Source organism: Brachyistius frenatus, unplaced genomic scaffold, assembly GCF_029030835.1.
Source record: "Brachyistius frenatus isolate BFR_SWC_R1_liver_20210118 unplaced genomic scaffold, ASM2903083v1 Contig_185, whole genome shotgun sequence".
NCBI lineage: Eukaryota > Metazoa > Chordata > Actinopteri > Embiotocidae > Brachyistius > Brachyistius frenatus.
The window spans coordinates 216,738-238,890 of NW_027210784.1; the positions used below are offsets into that span (position 1 = coordinate 216,738).

Here is a 22,153-nt window from a genome sequence, read left to right on the forward strand (position 1 = left end):
TGTGTGTGTGTGTGTGTGTGTGTGTGTGTGTGTGTGTAAAGTTGTGTAAGTACTAGATGTAACTTAATCCTGTGGACCCCACACATCTGTCCTCTTGTGGTGGAAATCCTATACGGCAGTGTTGATTGACTTGAGAATGTTAATGAACAGGTGAAAACATAGCTTCCCACCTCAGCTCATATGTATACAAAGTGACGTTACACTTTTTAGAGGTGTACATGCCTTCAATGTGCAACATTTCTTTATAATACCAGCTAAATGAAATGAATAGTATAAAGTAAAAAACTTTATTCATTCTAATTTGTGTGATATCATGCAATTATTTGATGATTAGTGTCCCAGTTTGTTAGCTTATCAAACTGTGAAATTTAGTATAAAAAAAGCTAATGACTGCATTTTTTTGGCATTGTTTTGTGTGGATAAAACTTGCATGTCGACTTGTTTAAAATGTTTCCAAAGGGATTTTCATAACTCATCGACACCTACAAACGTGTAACAGCTGTCATAAAAAACTGCATGTTTGGTATATTTTATCTGATATATTTTATAAGCCAGATGCACCTATTTTAGCCTTATTATATGTACAATTTATACAGCATGTATAATAGCTGTATTTAGTTTCTAACTTTTATAAGTTTTGCAAATTTCCTCAACTGTTAACTTAAAAAATTATAAGAATTTAAACAAAACTGCCGTTGTCAAACTTTGTATGTCAACTTTGTGATATTGACTTAAAATTTTAATTTAAAACAAATCATTTTTTTACTGTCTTTTTTGAAAAACTTTAGCTAGCAATTGTGGCTAAGGGCCGTAAGACTTAAAGTGTGACTATAATTGCGCGTTAGCAAACAAATGACTACTTTATCCATCAACATGAGAATTATTTAAAATTATTTTTCTGTCCACCTGAGTGTCAGTGCAAAATTATTCAGCTGTGATTATTGATTACCCTTGTTCGATTTATGTTTTGCGCACCTGCCCAGGAACTTCACATGGAAATTAGCTATTTGATATATCGATCTATCTACCTACCTACCTATATATATATATATATATTTTGTTTTTTTGTTTAAATCTTTAGCTGCTAGATGTGCTAATATTAACTACTCAATAAGTAGTGTTTCATATTGGTTTTGACCGCTAGAGACAGGCCTGAAGTCTACAAGGCTATTAACACAAAACAGGAAGATGCTCAGTTGAGTTAAAACCTGTATTTCTAAGGGTTTTTCACTCACTGTGTAACATCACACAAGGGATTCCCATGTTACACTGTGAAAAGTTATTCTGCTCTACTCAAAAAGGTGTTTTGGTCAACATTTGAACTTGCCTGCATAGAGTGAAGTTTGACATTAGGAGACTGTTTTCAGATTACTCTGCTGAAAGTGAAAAGTTTGTTTGAGCTCACCTGTGTTTCGAGACATAGCCATGAGGTAGCACTCAGGTTCTAAGCATTAAGTTGAGGTGCTGTGAAACAACAATGGGCACCCAAGAAGAGGCTCAAACTTGTAGTTAGATGTTAGGTTATGCTCCGGGATGCATATTCTGTAGCGTGCAATGAAAGCAAGATCTAAACCTCTGTACTCGTCAAGACATACAGTATGTCTAAACATTGTGTCAAAAGCTGAACCTCGACAATGCGGCAAGAAAATGAAACGGGTCAATAGAAATTACTGGAGCTAGCTTGATAAGCTATGATACCACGCTGCAACAAAAAAAAAGGGAAGAAGAGATGAACAATGGTGTTTTATTTTCCTGTGCTGGAACCAATGCACGTGAGAGGTGACACATACAACAACTACACATTTTTCAGCAATGCAAAAACTATGAGATTGCAACAGGTCTACACGAAAAGAAAGCAAAAAGTGTGACCATTCTGTTGACTGTAATGGGGAAAGAATTCAACTTAACGCAAAGACATCTTCACATGGTTGAGGATAGAGCAGACCCAAAGAAAATTCTGTAAGTACTAGAAAAACATTTTGAACCTTCTAGAAATATACATTTGTGGATCACATGAGTCATGCATGCAAGGATAAACGTCCAAATAGTGACCCCTGCCACATTGGTGCTGGATGGAGACTGAACTGGTGCTGACTGGAAATTGATGGCCCACACAGGAAAAGGAGGGGCGCTGGCATCGACCCAGCTGGAGCCAGTTGACGTGGTGTCAATGGCCCGCCTGGAGACTGGAAAGGAAGACACTGAGGACTTTGGAGTGGAAGACTCTGAAGCTAAAGACTCTGAAGCCTAAGGCTGGAGCTGGAGCCTCGGGAGCTGGAGCTAGAGAGGCAGTGGTGTCAACCTATCCCAGAGACACGATCAGAACCAGGGGCGATGCCAGCCATGATGCTCGGCAGTGGAGCAAGCAAGTAGCAAGTAAGGAGAAAGCAGGCTGGTGGCCAGTTTACTCTGGTGCAGGCTCAGACAGGGAAGCTAAGAGGTCTGAAGCTAACCGGCTCAGAAACTTGACACGGTTAGTAAGCTGTAGGCTTAGCCAGACTTGAGGGCTACTGCGACAATGAATAAAAGCCTGCAACTTGTCCTGAGGTTTGTCATAATGTTAGCAGTTTTAGCCACCATGGGAAGATCCATAAACCAAGGCTTTGATGTCACAGTTCTTTCCATTAAAGTTAGTGCTGCAAACTTGCGATCCATGTCTTCGTCCTTTACAAGAATGAGCAGTCTGTCCAGGCTGAAACTCAAACCCTTGAGGTCTTTCAAGTGGGCTTTTATGTCAGGTGGATCCAGTTTGTGTCAATTACAAAGAATATAAAAGGGTAACAAAAGTTTCAGTTGGCTGAGTCCTTTAGTTTGGTCAGATTGTACTGTTACAGGATCAGGAATATGACTCTAAAGCAAGTCTTAGACAGAAAGGATTCACACTCTTCACTAAAAGTCAGTAGATACCAGCAATGGTAACAAAGGGGCAATCCATAAACTCAATCGAGTCCAATCCAGGGTTCAAATAACCAAGTTGTTGCAAAAGTCAGTACACAAAAACTCACAAAAGTCTGGAGAAGAACTCGAAAAATACTGAAAGAATGCTGGAGACAACAAGCTTGACACAACGATGACCTGACAAAGGGTGTAGGGAGGATGCATCCTTTGTCCCACATGAGGACTGGGGGATAATTACACGTAGGTGGAGACAATCAGGATGGGGAAGACAATCACAAAGGCGGGAAGACACAAGGGCAAGGAAGCAAAGACAACAGAAACAACACAAGATGTAAGTTACCAAAATACAATAGAAAATGAACATGAGAAACTAAGAGGACAGAGAGACATAACTAAATGACAAGGAAAAGACAAAAAGACAAAAAACTAAACAATAAGGACATACTAAAATGGACAGGAAAAAAACAATAAGACAGAAAGACATAACTAAGCAACAAGGACAAACGGTTACATCTGATTTACGGCTGTGGAACACTGGCTGACCATGACAGAAACCGTCGCCCTGCTGCATAGGCCCACTGAGGCTAACCTGAAGTTGAACAAGAAGAAACTCAGCTCCCTAGAGTCCCATATGTAGGGCATCTCCTTCACCGAGACCCTGAAAAAGGTGGTGGCCACCCATATGACCCATGTGGACACCCACTGATGTTAAATCTATACAGATATTATTGGGGTTTGTGAACTATCTGGAGAAATTCCTCCCTCGTCTCTCTGATGTGTGAGGCCTGACAGCCGAGGAAGTGGAGTGGGCATGGTTAGCACAACATTACTTTTCTCAAGACACTAGGAAGCGACTAGTCACATGCTACCCAGTACTCAAATACCACAACCTGAATGATAAGGTTATGCTGCAATGTGATCCCAGTGAGATGGGCATTGCGTATCTCTTCTCCAAAATGGGCAACCTATTGCAACCCAGAACTCTGAAACCTACATAGCAGAGATATTCACAATTTGAGTGCCTCATCATCATCTCTACATGCAGCAAATTTGACCAATATCTATATGGAAGAAATGGCATCACAGTGCAACAATATCATTTGGTGGTGATGTACAGAAGAGGAAAGGACCTCCATGTGGCAGACTTTCTGTCCAGGACAACTCTCAAAGCACTTAAATGCAAACACCAGCCACCATCTACACCATGGGCCTCACCACAGATCCCCCAGAACATGTCAATCACCTAACAGACATCAATGTCTCAACAGCTATCTTGGAGTCCATCAGAGATGCCACACTGTGCCAGGCACTGCATAATTATATATCAAAGGGATGGCCCACAACTACAGGAAGCCCAAGACTGCCATCTTTCTGGATATACAAGGAAGAACTCACCACAGACAGCGGCCTGATCTTTAAGGCCAACAGGGTTTTAATTTTTGACCTTCAACTTCCAGGCTTTCAACAAAAACTCCTCACTGGACACGCTGGTGTAGAGGCTAGTCTCAGAAAAGCATATGGCCAGGTATAACTCAGGACTTGTTAAATGACATAAGCATCTGCAGCACCTGCAACACTCTGCAAACCCCGAAAGAGATACTCACAGCTCACCAAATAGCCAGTCTACCCTGGTCCAAGTTGGGTATGGACCTCTCCTCTTAGCTCCTCTCGTCTCCTCTCACTGCATGCTGGGAGCGAATTAAAGTTGGTCAATAGTAGCTTTTTTTCTCAGTCATGGGGAGGGTTCGCCTCCCCTGGCCACAAACATAGGATCCGAGTTATGACTGCTTCCTGGTACACCGTGGAACAGGTCCAAGAAATGTCGGATAAGGTTAAGTATGAGAACGGGTTCAATGCTGTTTATGAGAGCACTGGCAACATGAAATGTTTCAATTGTGGCGATGTCGGCCACAGATGTTAATTCTGACCACATAAAGAGCTGCAGTAAGAAGCAATGCGAATGAGCAGATCTTCCTGTGCACCAAATTGCTCCAGTGAAGGAGGGAAAGCACACAAACTTAAGCAAATCTACACCTTTAAAAATGATGTCCTCTGACGTGGGTGAATGTTTTGTACTTAGAATTAAAATTAAAAAAATGTCCCCTTGGGGATTAATAAAGTAAATACCTACCTACCTACCTACTTGTACTCCTTGACCTTTGCTTTGCATTTGACACTGTTAACCATCATATCCTGATTAAGAGGCGTGAGGACTGGGTGGGCAAACGATTCTCATCTAATCTCTCCAACCAAGCTTCACCGCCTATGTTGGGGACTTTGTTCCTGATTCCTCTCCACTGACTGGTGGTGTCCCGCAGGAATTGGTTTTGGGACCTCTTTTTTTTTCTTTATATCTGTTGCCCTTGAGAAAAAAATCATACACATTTGGGTAACCTGTTTGCACCAGGTCTGCATCGTTGCACTTTAACTACCCTCAATTGTGTATTGTGTTTTTATCTTGCTTTGTTTTTGTTTTTTAAATATGGCTCACCATGTCGTTTTCTATTGTGTAAAGCACTTTGTGACTGTGTCTGTAAAAAGCGCTATATATATATATATATATATATATATACTGTGCATCCGGAAAGTATTCACAGTGCTTCACTTTTTCCACATTTTGTTATATTACAGCCCTATTCCAAAATGGATTAAATTTATTTTTCCAAATCTATCAAAAATGAAAAAAATCACATGTATATAAGTATTCACAGCCTTTGCCATTACACTCAAAATTGAGCTCAGGTGCATCCTGTTTCCACTGATCATCCTTGAGATGTTTCTACAACTTGATTGGAGTCCACCTGTGGTAAATTCAGTTGATTGGACATGATTTGGAAAGACACACACCGTCTATATAATGTCCCACAGTTGACAGTGCATGTCAGAGCACAAGCCAAGACATGAAGTCCAAAGAATTGTCTGTAGACCTCTGAGACAGGACTGTATCGAGGCACAGATCTGGGGAAGGGTACAGAAACATTTCTGCAGCATTGAAGGTCCCAATGAGCACAGTGGCCTCCATCATCTGTAAATGGAAGAAGTTTGAACCACCAGGACTCTTCCTAGAGTTGGCCGCCCGGCCAAACTGAGCGATCGGGGGAGAAGGGCCTTAGTCAGGGAGGTGACCAAGAACCCGATGGTCACTCTGACAGAGCTCCAACGTTGCTCTGTGAAGAGAGGAGAACCTTCCAGAAGGACAACCATCTCTGCAGCACTCCACCAAGCAGGCCTGTATGGTAAAGTGGCCAGACGGAAGACACTCCTCAGTAAAAGGCTCATGACAGCCCACCTGGAGTTTATCAAAAGGCACCTGAAGGACTGTCAGACCATGAGAAACTAAATTCTCTCTGTCTGATGAAACAAAGATTGAACTCTTTGGCCTGAATGCCAAGCGTCATGTTTGGAGGAAACCAGACACCGCTCATCACCTGGCCAACACCATCTCTACGGTGAAGCATGGTGGTGGCAGCATCATGCTGTGGGGATGTTTTTCAGCGGCAGGAACTGGGAGACTAGTCAGGATGGAGGGAAAGATGAATGCAGCAATGTACAGAGACATCCTTGATGAAAACCTTCTCCAGAGCGCTCTGGACCTCAGACTGGGGCGAAGGTTCATCTTCCAACAGGACAACGACCCGAAGCACACAGCCAAAGATAACAAAGGAATGGCTTCGGGACAACTCTGTGAATGTCTTTGAGAGGCCCAGGCAGAGCCCAGACTTGAACCCGATTGAACATCTCTGGAGAGATCTGAAAATGGCTGTGCACCGACGCTCCCCATCCAACCTGATGGAGCTTGAGAGGTCCTGCAAAGAAGAATGGGAGAAACTGCCCAAGAATAGGTGCCAAGCTTGTAGCATCATACTCAAAAAGACTTGAGGCTGTAATTTCTGCCAAAGGTGCTTCAACAAAGTATTGAGCAAAGGCTGTGAATACTTATGTACGCGTTATATTTTCCTTCTTTATTTTTAATAGATTTGCACAAATTTTAAACAAACTATTTTCACGTTGTCATTATGGGATATTGCGTGTAGAATTTTGAGGAAAAAAATGAATTTAATCCATTTTGGAATAAAGCTGTAACATAACAAAATGTGGAATAAGTGAAGCGCTGTGAATACTTTCTGGATGCACAGTATTTATATGTATAAACTTTGCTTGCTGGGATTATGCGTGGGCCTAACAAACAAACCTACAGACAGAGATCTCTGGAATTATAGTTTAGAAACATTCAGTCCATCTAACTATATACATATCTGCAAAGCCATTACTGTTGTAATGCAGAATTTAACCATTTCTTAGTATTTTAAAAACAGCTCATTTCATTGTACGTTTTTGTATATGTGTCTGGAATATACTATAAAAGGAAATACTACTATTACTACTTTAATCATACTTAACAGGAATTAGCTGTAAATAGCATTAAAAGGACATTGAGTCCTTTATAAAAAAAAAAAAAGTATTTATTCTGGCAGAATCAATATGCCATTAATATGCTGAAAAAATAATGTATTTAATTTACAACGATGAACACATTTTGGAAAAGTACACAGGAAGTATACTACGGTATAGGAATTCCGATTTCTTTCCTGCAAGACAGATTCCTCAATTCTGTTGTAAAAATAAGAAAACAGATTGACTATGAATAGCTGAGCAAAAAAAATAGGTTTTACCTGAAAAAAAAATTCTCATTAAACTGAGGAATGAAAAGTGAGGAAAAGCTCCCCTAAAGGCCCCTAAACATGGGTGAAGCACTTTGGGTGGTCCTCATCTCATGGAAGGGTTCTACTGTCCTCTCTCAACTCTTTCTCTTTCCTGTTCTACATGGAGGTTTTTTAGAATTGAAACTTTAAACATCAATGGAGACAGGGATAGAGATAAGAGAGCAATGTTCGTTGAGCTTAGCTGAACTAACAGGCTACAAACAGGCGTGTGTCATGGTGTGTTCTGCCAGGTTGAAGAAAACTCACAACATCCTGCTGCTCATCTGTCCCATACTGGCTTATTTTTGGTCCCAGAAACTCAGTAGCACAGCAGGTCCTTCTGTCTGCTTAATTTCTTGTTGGGTCAAGCTAAAATGAGGTTTACAAGAAGAAACAAAATGAAGGGAACAGTAGTTGATGTTGCAGCTATGTTGAAAGGTTTTGTGGCCACATGCCTTGGAATAGAATTTGTGTTTTATAAAATCGTTTTGAATCTTGAAGACTTTAGTCCAATCTGGGGAGTTGGTGATGTCTTGTGTCTGTAGTTCATGACTCGCTTATTCTTAATTTCTGAAACTGAAAACAAATCTGTTATTCACTTATTTTGTTGTTTTATAATGGTGGAGTTGAGTAATATCATGCAAGGGTATGTATGTATGTATGTATGTATGTATGTATGTGTTAAACACTATTGTTTTTATTTATTGTGTATAAAAAATCAGACCAATAAAAGGTTGGTTAAATGGCAAAAGAAATCCTCTCCTCTCCTCTCATTTTGCATAACAGTCAACCGAAAAAACAAAATTACAAAATTAATGATAATCGTGCTATGACTCTCACTAAAATGAAAGACCATAAAAAAAACTTTGCTGCATTGCCATGCACAATTTCAGAAAATGAATGACACACACACACATACAAGAGAGAGGGAGAGTGTGTCTGACAAAAGGTGACGGTTTGCCTATCTTACCCCTTCCATTCATCTATCCTTCACCCCCCTCCCCCCATGACCCCTCTGTCTGCTCTGTCATTTTCTCTGTCCCCCCTCTCTGCTCTTGCTTTTGTCTGGGTCCGGCCAGTCTGGCAGACCCAGACAAAAGAATGCTGCCTGTCATGGACAAAGAGCAAAGGTCTTGGCTCTTGGGAGGGGAGGTGGTGGGGTTGGAGGGGTGGTCCTGTGTCAGGGTTGGAAAGGCATTGTCCAATCAGTGGTTTTCTATTGTTGTTTATTGGCTCCATCCCGATCAAGGCCTACCTCTTCCATTACTTCTTTCTCAGATTTCCTTCTATTGCCACTTTTTTTTGCAAGGCCACCACAAGTGTTGTTCTGTGGGGAGGAATGGGATTGTTGAAAAAAAAAAAAAGGGAAAATGCAACAGATGTCAAGCATGAGGCTGTTCAGCCATTTAGTGGTGCAGCTGTTTCAGGCTCAGAGGAGTACCTCTACTGCTATCTGCTCCTCCTCTCCTGGGGCTCCTGGTTAATAACCCACGGGAGGAGGGGGGGGGGTGCTGGTGCCTCCTGCAGTGCACAAACTTTAGTGTAGTTCAGTTGTGGCCCCCGTCTCTTCCTGTGATCTGCTGCTACATATGGCATCAATTGGAGGATAAAGGTTTGTTTCCTTGTTTTTGAGTGGTCATGATGTGCCAGTGTGTGGAAAGTAACCACGAACATTTACTCAAGTTTTGTACTTTAGTGTTACTTGTGCTTTGTTTAAGAAGTCATACTTCTACTCCACTACAGTTCAGAAGAAAAGACTATACAGTACCTCCAGTCATGGGGTCATAATTCCAGTACATTTAGTTCAGATGTTGTATAACTATACTTTACTGTATATACTATACTTTTACCTATCAGGGGTTTGAACGCAGGACTTCTTTGTATTTACTTCGCCAACCTCTAAATATTTGAGATATGGAAACATGGTTGGAGTCAGAATTGTAGAAATCATAAGGTCTATTTCTCTAGCATGACCCCAAACTACTAAGAAACATTTGACCAGGGCAATTTATTCAGTCATGGTTAAACATTTCCAGTTTAAATTCAGTTGGTTGCTGCTCCAAAAATGTAAGGCTGAACAACTGCACAACCTTGGGCTCAGATAACTTGACAACCAAACAGATATTTGAGATATCCAGGATGGTCAAGAATAAACTATCTGCCTCAGCTTTGTTTGTACTAATGTTATTCTCTTGTGCCAGTACGGTGGACAATATAACATTTCCTCCATTATAAATGATTGTATGAGGTGAACACCTCTTTGTGAGGTGAAGAAAATCCACTGCAGATAAAAGTCCAGTTTTTTTTTGTTTTTTGTTATGTACTAAACAGTCATCCCTTTGCATTAACAAGGTTATAGTAACTTGACTGCCTGCTGTCAGCGTGCATTTGTGCAACACTCTTTGGATTTGAAAAGTTTTGAGAAATCCTGGTCACTCTGTTGTCAAATGACAGTCAGCTCTGAAACAAAAGTTTGAGTTTGAGTCCGAGTCCGTGACTTGACTAGAGATAACAAACCAGAGTTGACAACTGATGTCAAACTGTAGCTGACCTGCTCTCTGTCTGAATGATTAGTGGAGTGCTGAAGCTGTTGCCATCTATTGACAGCATGGAGGAATAAAGTGTCTGCATTTGGTATAGAAGGCCAAGGTGTCAGATTTTAATGTAGTTAAAGGTTCTCACATCCCTAAACTTTAGTTTAGGTGCTGCTGCGTGCTTTGCTCTTCTGCAACGAAGTCTTGCTATGCAGCAGTCTGGGGGACAAATTGATTATTCACTTTGAAAGCCCAGACAGCCAATTGTCTCCTGCTCTGCTTTGATTTGCTGAAATGTCTTTGTGCCTGATGCCAGCGGTGATAATTCCCTCAATGGCACAGTAAAGACTAAATATTTACTGAGTCTAAATAGTCAATGGCTAAATCTGATTAAAATGGAAATACTTGTATTAAAGTACTGTGGGCAATAACATATAATATTGCTGCATACAAATACAATACTTTTTCTCTGGTTAGATTTATGAAAGAGTCTGTGTGGAAGTCTGGTTTCTGTAGCTGTAAACTCTGAGTTTGATGGCACTGGTTTTACCAATTTCTTTATGTTCTCTATGATTACTAATTGTTCGACCTTAATCTATAGTTAAAGCATCTGTTAGAGTGGAGTGATTTCAGCAATGCCTTTGAATGCCTTGCTGCAGGGGCAGCGCTCCACTGCAGTTGCGCTATTGTACCAGCAGATGGGGAAAGGAAACATCAGGATGGGATGAATAAGAGTGAAGTGCAGCATTGCAGGAGATGATTGCAGGGCTCAGAGTCTCTACTGTGGCTGCTCACCTCTGCTGGTGATTGACAGACAAAACTTTTGTTGGTATGGTAGATGTCAAAACTGTTTATGTTTGAATTTTTCAAATGTGCCCATGCTTTTCATTTGTCTTTTTTTTTTTTATTGACAAATTATTTACTTATGTTTACAGAAAACAAAAAATGGTTAAATTAATTTATAATTTGCGTTTGTTGCCAGCAGTAAAAGACCTACATTTTCTCTTTAAATCTGTTATGTGAAATTTGAGGATGCACACATAAAACATGAATGGATCTTTTATGTGTTGAGTTTTTTTATTTGTTGTAATGTTGTTGTGTGTACAGAATACACACATTACGATAATCTCTAAAAGTAAGTCTTATTTGTAAACATTTCTAGAAATCAAACTGAAAGTATTTGCAATAAAAAGCTGCATTGAAATTAGCTTTACAATTAAAAACAGTATTGCAATTGTCATATATTTACTATCGCTAAATGTCCCTAATTAAATCAAAATATGAGTCTATTTTTAAATGTATTTTCAAATTAGTATGAAATTGAAATTTTGCATTAATTTATCTCGAGACAAAAAAGCTGGTCTCTATTCTTTTCACAATTTCAAAACAACCGAAACGCCGTCTTAAACAACGTTTTCACATTTATTAATCCCCTTCCACATTTTCAAAAGTGACACATGAAATTCACACAGGTCAGATTTTCGCATTTCATCTTTAAGCCTTTGATTTTTTTATGACGGGACGCAGCCCTCGTAGCTAGATGAAGTTCAAGGCTGATTTAAACACTCTCGGGTGGAGGAAGGGGGGATTGAGGGGGAAGGGAGGGTAAATTTGGAATCCAGTTACTCTGGTGCTTTAGAACCACACTATACAGCCACAGGATAAGCGACACACACTCTCACTCACTCGCGCGCGCGCACACACACACACACACACACACACACACACACACACACACACACACACACACACACACACACTGCTTCTCTGGAAGGAGTGTCTCTGGGAGATGATTTCCTTCCCTGCGCGTCGTCCCCCTCGCGCCCCCCCCAACACCTCCCACCTCCCCTCCCTCTCCTCTGCTACGCAGTGTAAACACAGTGTTCCAGAGGAATGTTGGACTCCCTGACCTCCACTGCAGTTCACTCGGTTCAGCCTGGCCGCGCTGTGCTCCGGCATCAGCAGCAGCGGCATCAGCCACCCCCCGCCCACCCCCCGCCTCCCCTTCCAGAGCCCCTTCCCTCCGCTCTCGCTCTATTTTTCTCCGCCTAGCCTTACCCCTTCTCCCTGCCATGCCTCTCCCCCTATTCTTCTTTCCTTTCCTTCTTTCTACTCTTACCCCCTCTTTTATTTCCTGTCCTTGCCCCTGTCCTTAACCCCCCCCAACATTTTTCTCTTACTCTTGTTCTCTCCTTTCTCCCTACTTCCTCACTTCACCCCCCTTTACTTCTGTCTCTCACCACTTCCACTTTACCTTGTAGTCATTTCAGAGTGCAGCTGTGGATTGCTACTCTTTCTTTATCTCCTTCTTTATGTCAGCTTCAGTTTACCGACTTGATTGGCACATTGGACTGGAATACTGCAGCAGTTGTGAAACCAAGACTGACAACATGTTGCTTTTGCAGTCTTGTCAGTAACCATATTCTTCATACAAACATGCGCCATGCACTCCTGTTTCCTGTGTGAAATACACACACACACACACACACACACACACACACACACACACACACACACACACACACACACACACACACACACACACACACACACACACACACACACACACACACACACACACACACACACACACACACACACACACACGCACACACGTTGCCTAGACGCCATTGTGTGCACAGCCTTACATGCATGCCCAACCCACCTCTGCACACCACAGATTCCCCCCCCCCCATGCCCCACTTTACTCCTCTACTAAGCCTCCTACCCCACCTCAGCCCACAGTGGAGTGCAGTTCCTAGAAATAGGATACAGAGAGCCAGAGGCGTTAGTGTCTCTGCACGGTTAGGTGTAAGGGAACAGAAAGCAAAAGGTTACAAGTGCATCCGGCCGCTCTCATCAGTTTGATTACCGAGGTGACTAGATGGCCAGAGCAGACATGTGCTGCTTGCAGTTTTTCCTGACTGTGGTGTTTCAAAGTGCAGAGGTTCACAGAGTTTAATTGCTGCAGGATAGAGCAGATTATAAATACATGCAGCCGGTCACGGCAGGCCGCACTCAATGTGAACGTCTGGGGGAATCAGAGACATCAGAGACCTTTTGTGTATTTGTTATAGATGCTGCTTGTGCTGCAGGGGCTACATGGGATCAGCCTGTCCCAGCCGGCAAACCAGGCGGCCAGTTTTTATAGCCAGTCAATCTGTCCGTCTGCAAGACAGCCAGATAACCTGACCAATAGGGTCAGCAGCCCAACAGAAGAAAAGCCTGAATATCAATTGATAGGACTAATGAGTGTGTGTGTGTGTGTGTGTGTGTGTGTGTGTGTGTGTGTGTGTGTGTGTGTGTGTGTGTGTGTGTGTGTGTGTGTGTGTGTGTGTGTGTGTGTGTGTGTGTGTGTGTGTGTGTGTGTGTGTGTGTGTGTGTGTGTTAGGGGAGGGGAGGAGGAGGAAGGAGGGGGAGATTCTTTCAGGTCATGGTTTGTCATTTATAGCATGCAAACCTGATCCACACATACAAAAACATTATTATTGAATGGACAGTTCTGCAATGAATTGATGCACACACGTGCATTGGATGCAAGGTGCTGCAGTGTGAGCTTTAATGCAGCACTGGAAGAAGTATTCAAATCTATTACTGGAGTAGAAACAATCAACCGGCAGAAATAGTCCTGCAAACCAAATGTTACTGAAGTAAAAGTGCAGAAGAAGGCAAAAATGTCCTTTAAGTATCAAAATCATAAGTACTTTTCATGAGGCAGTGGATTTATCATTGTAAAGCCATTGTATCATACTGTATGATATATACAGTATGATCTATTATATCTTAGCTGCAGTTCTATGTTCCAATTATCACATTTTTAATTCTCATATATAAGTTACTGGTGGGTAGTTTAACCCTGAACACATAGGTTATCTTGTCTATTTTAAAACCTGACAAGTAACTGCTAACTGTAGCTCCCTGATAAATGTAATGGAGTATAAAGTATCATAAAGTGATAATAGTCAAGTAAATTACAAATTTAGTCAAGGACTTAAGAAAATGCTACTCCAGCCTCACCTCATCAAACTCAAACAAAGAAGAGAGAACAAAGGCCCAGTAAGATGTTAAAAAGAGATCTCTCCATCTGCAATCATCCAGGCTCTTCTCTGAGATATGCACAAATTGAGAAGGACTGTTTGTTAAAGACAGTGGACCATTGTGAGTGAAAGAGGGCCAATTAAGGCACTCAAAGACATATTTTTGACATAATTATCTTTGCCTTTAAAAAATAGGAGGTGAAAATCAGGGTCAGTGATGGATGTGTTACGATCACAAATCTAATATTAACTGTAGAAAACATACACTGCATATGACATCTAATATTGCAAAGGAGACACATTAATTACACATGGAAGCTAAAAAGGAGCAAGAGTAGATGATGACAGTTCAGTACTGACTAAACAACCTGACAGTAATGTGAAGAATAATTGGGTCAACAACCCTTTGTCTTGGGGAGTGCCACTGGGTACTGGGTAAAGTTATAAATATGAAGAGATGCTGTGTTTGAATAAATGAGGTTGAAAGAATACAGAGCTGCTTTTAAAAATAGTGAATAGAGATTTAACCTTTTTACACATCCATCACTTCAAATGAAAGATTGCATTCGCTTCAAATATATCCTCAAAAAGATGTTTGTAAAATTAGATATTTCATACATAATAGTCATGCATTGATTTTGTATCATTTAAAAAATATATATCTTGTTTTTAATTTATTTACTTTACTCAATGGTGATTAATGGATCTTACTTAATGTACTGTATATGCCATGAAAATGTCCTTAAATGTTATTTGACTAATGTAGAAAGTCAAATCAAGTTACTTTCGCCAAAACTTCTTAACACAGATTTCACTCAATTAGAAGATGCACACTTGAGTTTATATTCTCTGGTCATCCATGGGTAAAACATATTCTCTAAATCAGCCATTTTCTACATACTGTATGTAATTACGTGTTCATTTTCATTTAGATTGTGATTAGCACAGGGAGGATCCTAAATTACGCCGGTGGTGTAATTGTTGCACATAGATAATGAAAACGATGCTGGTTGGGGGACATGTGATTGCTTTGCTCATCTTGTGGACAGGAAAGAGGAACTTGGCTGACCTCTGCTGGGCTCTGACAGGCGTTGTTACAGATGTTGATCACCGTTAATGATTTGATCCAGGATATATATGTGTTCCAGAGGCTTCCTCTAGATTCTATTAATTGCAGAACAGCTTTAGGGATCAATAGAGAGTCTCTGGCTGCATCCTGCTGTTGTCCTCTGAAGAGCATCAATTTAGCAGCTGTAACTGTGGAGTCATTTTGTGTTAAAGCAGCAGCATTCTTAAATACTCTGATTACAAACCACTGAGTAAATGCATATTATTTTGACCTGATTGATGAGATTTTTTTTAATGTATGATTGAAAAGTATAACAGCTAACTATCTGGCAGTTGAAACTATGGTGGTGAGAATATATATATATATATATATATATGTATATATATATATATAAACACACAATTTATCATTGCCTTTTTGCACTTGGAACCCCATTACTGACCACAGGCCAACATAAGTAAGACAGCAAAATCTGATCCTAGAGACTTTACTGGGAAAAGAGAAGAAGAATGATGGAGGGAAAGTGAGTGAGTGTGAGAGAGAGAGAGAGAGAGAGAGAGAGAGAGAAGCAGATGGCTGGAAATATAGCCTGCTAAATTATTCATCTAGGCTGGAGTCTGGAGATAGATAGATGGATAAGAGCTGGCATGGACACTTTTATTAGAATTCTGAGAGCTGTTAGGAGAGTGGTTCAAAACACTGTGATTGCCTTTTGAGACAAAGAAAAGTAATGACATCAGGTCTGGGAGCAGCTATTTGCTGGAGGAATTAGACCTTACGTCTTAAATTAAATGGTAAAATTAGGATGGATATTTATAGTATATACATTACTTGTCAATCATAAATAATAAGTTTCTGTCTGTGATCAGCCGCAGTGATTTAAACCAAAAAAAATGTTGAACAGATCTTCAATTCTGACTCAGTCCAAGGTGATTAAAGAGGATGTGTGTTATCTGTAGAAGTATAAAAACAAGTTATAGCCATGGCTAGATTTACATTTTTGAACTAAAGTGATTTATTTCCATTTCTTGTACAGTGTAAAATTGAATAAAAATGGATTACATATACTCTAATTGTTCATTGATGAGGAGATCCCGGCCGCCGCATGTTGTTTGAAAAAGCTGCTCTTGACAGCCTCGGTTGCAGAACAAGTCTCAATAGTGAAGTCCAATGAAAATGAAAAATGGCCAAGAGGGGAAACGACCTGCTTCGTAAAATAAGATTTGTGGTAGACATATGTAGTGAACGTCTGCAGCGGGAAGTGCAGGGGTACTTGAGTGGGTTCCAGGGTCCGTACAGATGAATGGATGAGGCTAAATGCGCTAGAATGTCAAATACACTACTTGTAGATGTAATAATTTCCAAACCTAAAACTGTTTTTTGAGGTTTATCTGCAATATTTGTAATTTGCCTTTTAGTTAGCTGTTGTTTGCTTACCCCCCCCCTCCCTCCCATCCCTGTTTGACATGTTAAAATAGTAAATATGAGCTCTCTGTGCTCTTTTTCCATTTAGCTTTGTGCATCATATATGGCTCTCCCAGATTTATAGACACACAGACACAGATGCACATACGCTCCTTAGCGGAGGGCTCCGGGGAAATAGAGCAGAGAGGAAGCTACGTGCCTTCGCCAAGCAAGGGATGTCTGGTGTCATGGCAACTGGTGCAGATTACCCCACCCTCCATCAGTCAGAGAGGAGAGGAGACACACACAGACATACAGATATATCAAGGTATGGAGACACACATGAAACTGTTACACAACATCCATAATAGAGTTTTAAGTGATGGGATATTCAAAATAATCAGCTTAAATGTGAATTAGCAGAAGCCACGCTGTCTCCAGCAGTAAACAGAAAAAAAAGAAAACCTTGAATCGACAGGCGAGAACAACGAAAGAGGAAAGGAAGCCAGAAAGAAAATGAGGAAGGAGGGGGGGAAAGGCGAAGGATGCTGAAAGCAGTACAGGGAGAGGTTCAGATGTGTGGAGGGGCCATAAACATATAGTAGAGCTAAATATGTCTTGTGGATATACTGGTATTAAAAGCGGTAAGGTTATCCAACGAGCATTTTACTGTGGGGGAGGACAGCTAGAAACGTGCTAACGTGTTTCACACCGCCAGAGTCCTGTTGAAGTGAATTTAGTGGGAGATTTTATTGTGTGTGTGTATGTGTGTCAGTGCTGCAGCCCGAGAGGAGGGATGCGGGGCAGGATGGATAGCGGAGGCAGTGATGCATGGACGAGCTGACAGCAAGAGAGGGGGAAGAAGAGGAGAGGAGATAATATTAGTCTGCATGAAGAAAAAAAAGGGGTACTTGAAGCTTTTTGTAGCACAAAAAAAAATCACAGGAAAGATAGGGTGTGGAAGAGATAAATGGCACCAGCATGAAGAGAGGAAAAAAAAGAAGCAATAGACGAAAGGGAAGAAGGAGACGGGAGGGAAGAAGAGAGGGAGCTGAGGTCGTTTGAGGATATGGCCTCCTAAATTGACTGCGGCACAGCCATCGTCCACAGTTACATCACAGCTGAGCTCAAACTAAGGATGAACCTCTCTCTCTCTCCTTCCCCCCACCCCCTTTGTCTCTGCCAACCTTTAAATGCTTCAAAGCCAACTTTTGACCGAATGGCAATAAAGCAAAGTACACTGAGCGCATGCAAATGGATGTATCATATTTTAATGGGATACTCCGGGACATGATACGACTGAGAGACTGAAGCAAGTGGTCATTTTCTCCTCAGAGTTTTTGGCGCTGCAGGCGTCAGCAATAGCAGCAGCAAAGTGATTGTATTTAGCCTCATTAAAGCTCTCCTATACATTGTAAACAAGGAACCACACTAATTTAAAAGGCTTTGTCCTCCACAGAGGAGCAGTCTGTCTTTAGAAATCAATTAGCATCACACTCATGACCATGGTGCACTGAATTATCAAAGTGCTGTACGCAAAGTACGTCTTTCTGAAATGAAATATCCATTCAATATCAGTAGGCCTCTGCCTCCGAGCAGATGAGTATTAATATATCCTAAAACCTATACTCATGCAGAGAAATGTGACTAAATGTCCTGTTCTTTCCCAGCAGCATCCTGCCTGCCGAATGGAGGCAGCGCCTGCAGCTGGGCAGCTCAGCAGGAGCTGTCGTAGGTTCAGAGACCTGCTGAAGGGCACCTAGATTGCACATGGTAGTTTATAGAGGACAACAAATTTACCTTCCTTGCTCATACTTGAACCTAATTTGAGGATTTTTAAGCAACCTGTAACTTTCAAATATTATTCCCCTTCAATCCTCAGCTCTCCATTCTTTTGATTTTAATAAGGCAATGGGAAACTTTCTTTCTCTCCACTTGCCAAGTCCAAAACCCAAGTCAGGGTATCTGCCGATCCTGAATCTAACACCAGTTCTCTCTGCACCTTATGTAAAATCTGTATACTTCACTGTGTGAAACTCACTAAATGGCATAAAACAAAACTAAATCAATGTATGGTGTGAGCATTCATTTTTCAAGGCACACACCTTTTTAGGCTACAAAGGTGAATGAAACGCATCCCAGTGATGCGCACACAGCAGGGGAAGCTATTACCTTTGTGTGTTTCCCCTTTTTATGTTGTCCCTGTCATAGTTTTAAGTTTGTAAAAATCTCTTTCACTGTCTGACAGGATCAGCTTCTTCTATCTCTTCCTTAAATCTCTAGGTTTACACTGAGAAATACTCAAACACCAGGTTTTATGGAGTGCCACCTTTTTTTTCTCCTCTGATAATGGAATTTTATTTTTAAAATAAAACCTCATCAAATGGAGGAATGCAAGATGTTTTATGCATCATTATGCATGTAAATGTCAACCCCATTCAGCCTGACATATTTGGTAGCTTTGGGATCTCAAACTGGAATTTGATTTTTTTTTTTAAACTTTTTAAGATTTGTGGTTTGTATGCGCAGTGTACATTTAATGTGAACAGAGTTGTGCAAGTGACTAAAATGAGTTGAAATTACATTACATTACATTTCATGTAGCTGATGTTTTTATCCAAAGCAACTTACAATAAGTGCATTTCAACCATGAGGATACAAATTCAGAACAACAACAATCAAGAAAGTACAATTTTCTTCAAGAAAGCCAAACTTCAAAGTGCTATAAGTAAGTGCTACTAAAGTGCTTCCTATTCAAGGTAAAGTTGGAAGAGGTGTGTTTTCAGTTTGTGGCGGAAGACTTTCTGCTGTCCTGATGTCATTGTGGAGCTCATTCCACCATTTAGGAGCCAGGACAGCAAACAGTCGTAATTTTGTAGAGTGTTTGGCTCGCAGCGAGGGAGCAACAAGCCGGTTGGCAGATGCAGAGTGGAGTGAACGGGCTGGGATGTAGGTTTTGACCATGTCCTGGATGTAGACTGGACCCGATCTGTTCACAGCGCGGTACGCTAGTACCAATGTTTTGAAACGGATGCAGGCAGCTACTGGTAACCAGTGAAGGGAGCGGAGGAGCGGATTGTTTATCATCTGCTCTTTTAGTGACAATGACATTTTTTGTAATAACTTTATTTTTTTATGCAACATTGAAGTCGAGGCCCACTGGTGCCACAGCTCCACACCATGAAATCCACTAGCTGTTACTGTTGCACAACTAGTTATAGTTACTAATTTATAATTTGTTGAATAAGAAACCTCATTAAATATAATTACAACAGTTTAGATACAATTAAAACCATCAGTTGGCTATTTGATTTGGAAGGAGGAGTTTTTCCAAAGTGGTTGCCAATATTTAGAAATCCATTAAGTGGTAATGGGCAAACATTTTTTTTTTTAATTAATGTATGCATTCAAATGGAGGGTGAAAGGCGTGGATGGGGATGGGACCTATGATCTTTGGTTTAAGAGTTCAATGCTTTTACCACTTGCCCACCATACCCCTCGATTCGTACATTTGCAGTCTAAAAGATGGTGAGTGCGCAATACTTGAAACATTTGTGCCCAATCTTTGAAAAACAAGATGGTACAAACTGTGGAGTTCAAAACTGAACTGCAATTTAAAACAGTCTTTTAAAACTGTTTAACAGCTCAAAGTAAATTCCAAACTTGTTCGGAACTGAGGTGTCTAATTCAATTAATTAGTAATTGTAACAGTAATTGGTTACTGTTTCTAGTTACTTCTTTCAAAATAAATTTGATTACTTCACCAATTACTGCATATAAAAGTAATTAGTTACTTAGAAAAGTAACACCTGTTCTTGGCCCACCACATGGAGCTTCATTGTGGTGCAAGCTGCTTCACCATGGTGCACCCCAAGGTACCTAACTCTTCCTTTTCCTCCTCCTAAAGGGGCAGGCAGGATATTTGGGGAATAGGCTGCATTTGTTTGTGCTGATCTGCAGTTTTCCATCACAATTTTCATGCAAAACTCAATTAATGGATAACTTTCAGTTATTGTAACTATATTAATTAATAAAACAAATATTAAATTAGCTTCATTACTAGTTACTGACAAAAGTGGTGCAATGACAGTAATGTGTTTTATTATAACTTTGTGGCGCATTACTTCCAACAATGCTAGTGACCCATCCATCAGCGGACCACTGCTTCTTATGAGGTGCATCCCAAATTTGTAGAGAAGAGACGTTCATAATTTTGAATGAAAAAATGGCAGCAATTGTCTCTTTATTTAAGACACCATTAAGCAGGCAGGTCACATTAACAAGTTGTTGTTCAATATTTCAGCTTGGTCTCTCTGGCCATGATATATTTCTATGGGAATAGAGAAATATGTAGATGTTGACGTGTCTTATCTCTTCTTCTCCTCTGCAGCCACCGGGACACCAGACCAGGACCTACAGGTGTCACATGGCAGAAATCTGTAAGTACTAATGTGTTGAATTCTCTACAATGCTGTGTAGGAGGGAGCATGAAGTTTGGGAGAGGCATCAGGACATTAGGTCTGCTGACCGTGTTACACAGTAAGATTTGTTAATGAGACCTGCCTCACTGAAATGTAGTGCAGACAGAGACAGATAACCCAGGTGGGTCTCTGGTTTATGAAATATCCTTGTATGCACATATTGACACTACAGTGACAGAAATGTACACAAATTAATTATTTCTGAAGACATCACTTGTAAAGTTGTAAATGGTAACAGAATATTTTGCCAAATGTTTAATATAATACTAAGTTAAATACAGTACTAATTTCACTTTCATTCATTTTATATATTGTGGCGGTGTTCTATTCTTTGGCATCTGCATCGAAAATTCCTTCATAATAAAAGCCCCATTCAGGATCAGTGGCTCCTACACTTTAATACTCAAAGCAACGACAAACATCCATTTTTACTGATTTTTATTTGCATGGGACACTTTATCGTCTTCAGTAGAGGGGTGGACACAGCCCAAATATCTCCCCAGCGTTCTTTGCCTTTCATGTGCCAACAGGAAGTTGTTTGAATTCCCGTTAGCATCAAACAGGTATGACTGCCGTTTCAAGCGCAGGTTGAGTCCAAGAGATTCCTGTGTTTTTCTCTGTCTCACTTTCTGTGTCTGTTGATGCAGCTGTTAGCATTATGTGGTCATCACCCTATAAATACAGCAGCTGACTGATGGACCCTGCAGCAGCTGTCTTCTGTCCTCTGACACTTGGACACATAATATACACACAGACACAAACATGCAAAAACACATGCAGTGTGTTTGTTGTTGCTGAAAACTATGTGGCAGAGTCGTAAAGTGGAGCTGACATTAGTCTGACAGTAGAATATGTTACGTCTCTACTTTCTTTCTTTGTATGGAGTTCCTATGAGATGTTTTGTCAGTTTCACCTGTTTTATCATTGGCTCTAACTCTCTATAGTCATGACTTAGAATAATTGTGGGATTATTCAGGCACACTCCTTTAATAGCCATAGCTATTCATTTACAAAGCCAGGCAACCCA

General features: G+C 40.7%; 1 long non-coding RNA gene across 1 annotated transcript in view; it reads left to right on the forward strand.

Moving 5' to 3' along the window:
• Positions 1-22,153, forward strand: part of LOC138632466 (uncharacterized) — a 120,799-nt gene that overhangs the window by 25,795 nt on the left and 72,851 nt on the right. The window contains exon 2 of the long non-coding RNA XR_011311816.1: positions 21,036-21,084. This is a non-coding gene — a long non-coding RNA (uncharacterized lncRNA). The remainder of the gene's footprint in view (positions 1-21,035; positions 21,085-22,153) is intronic.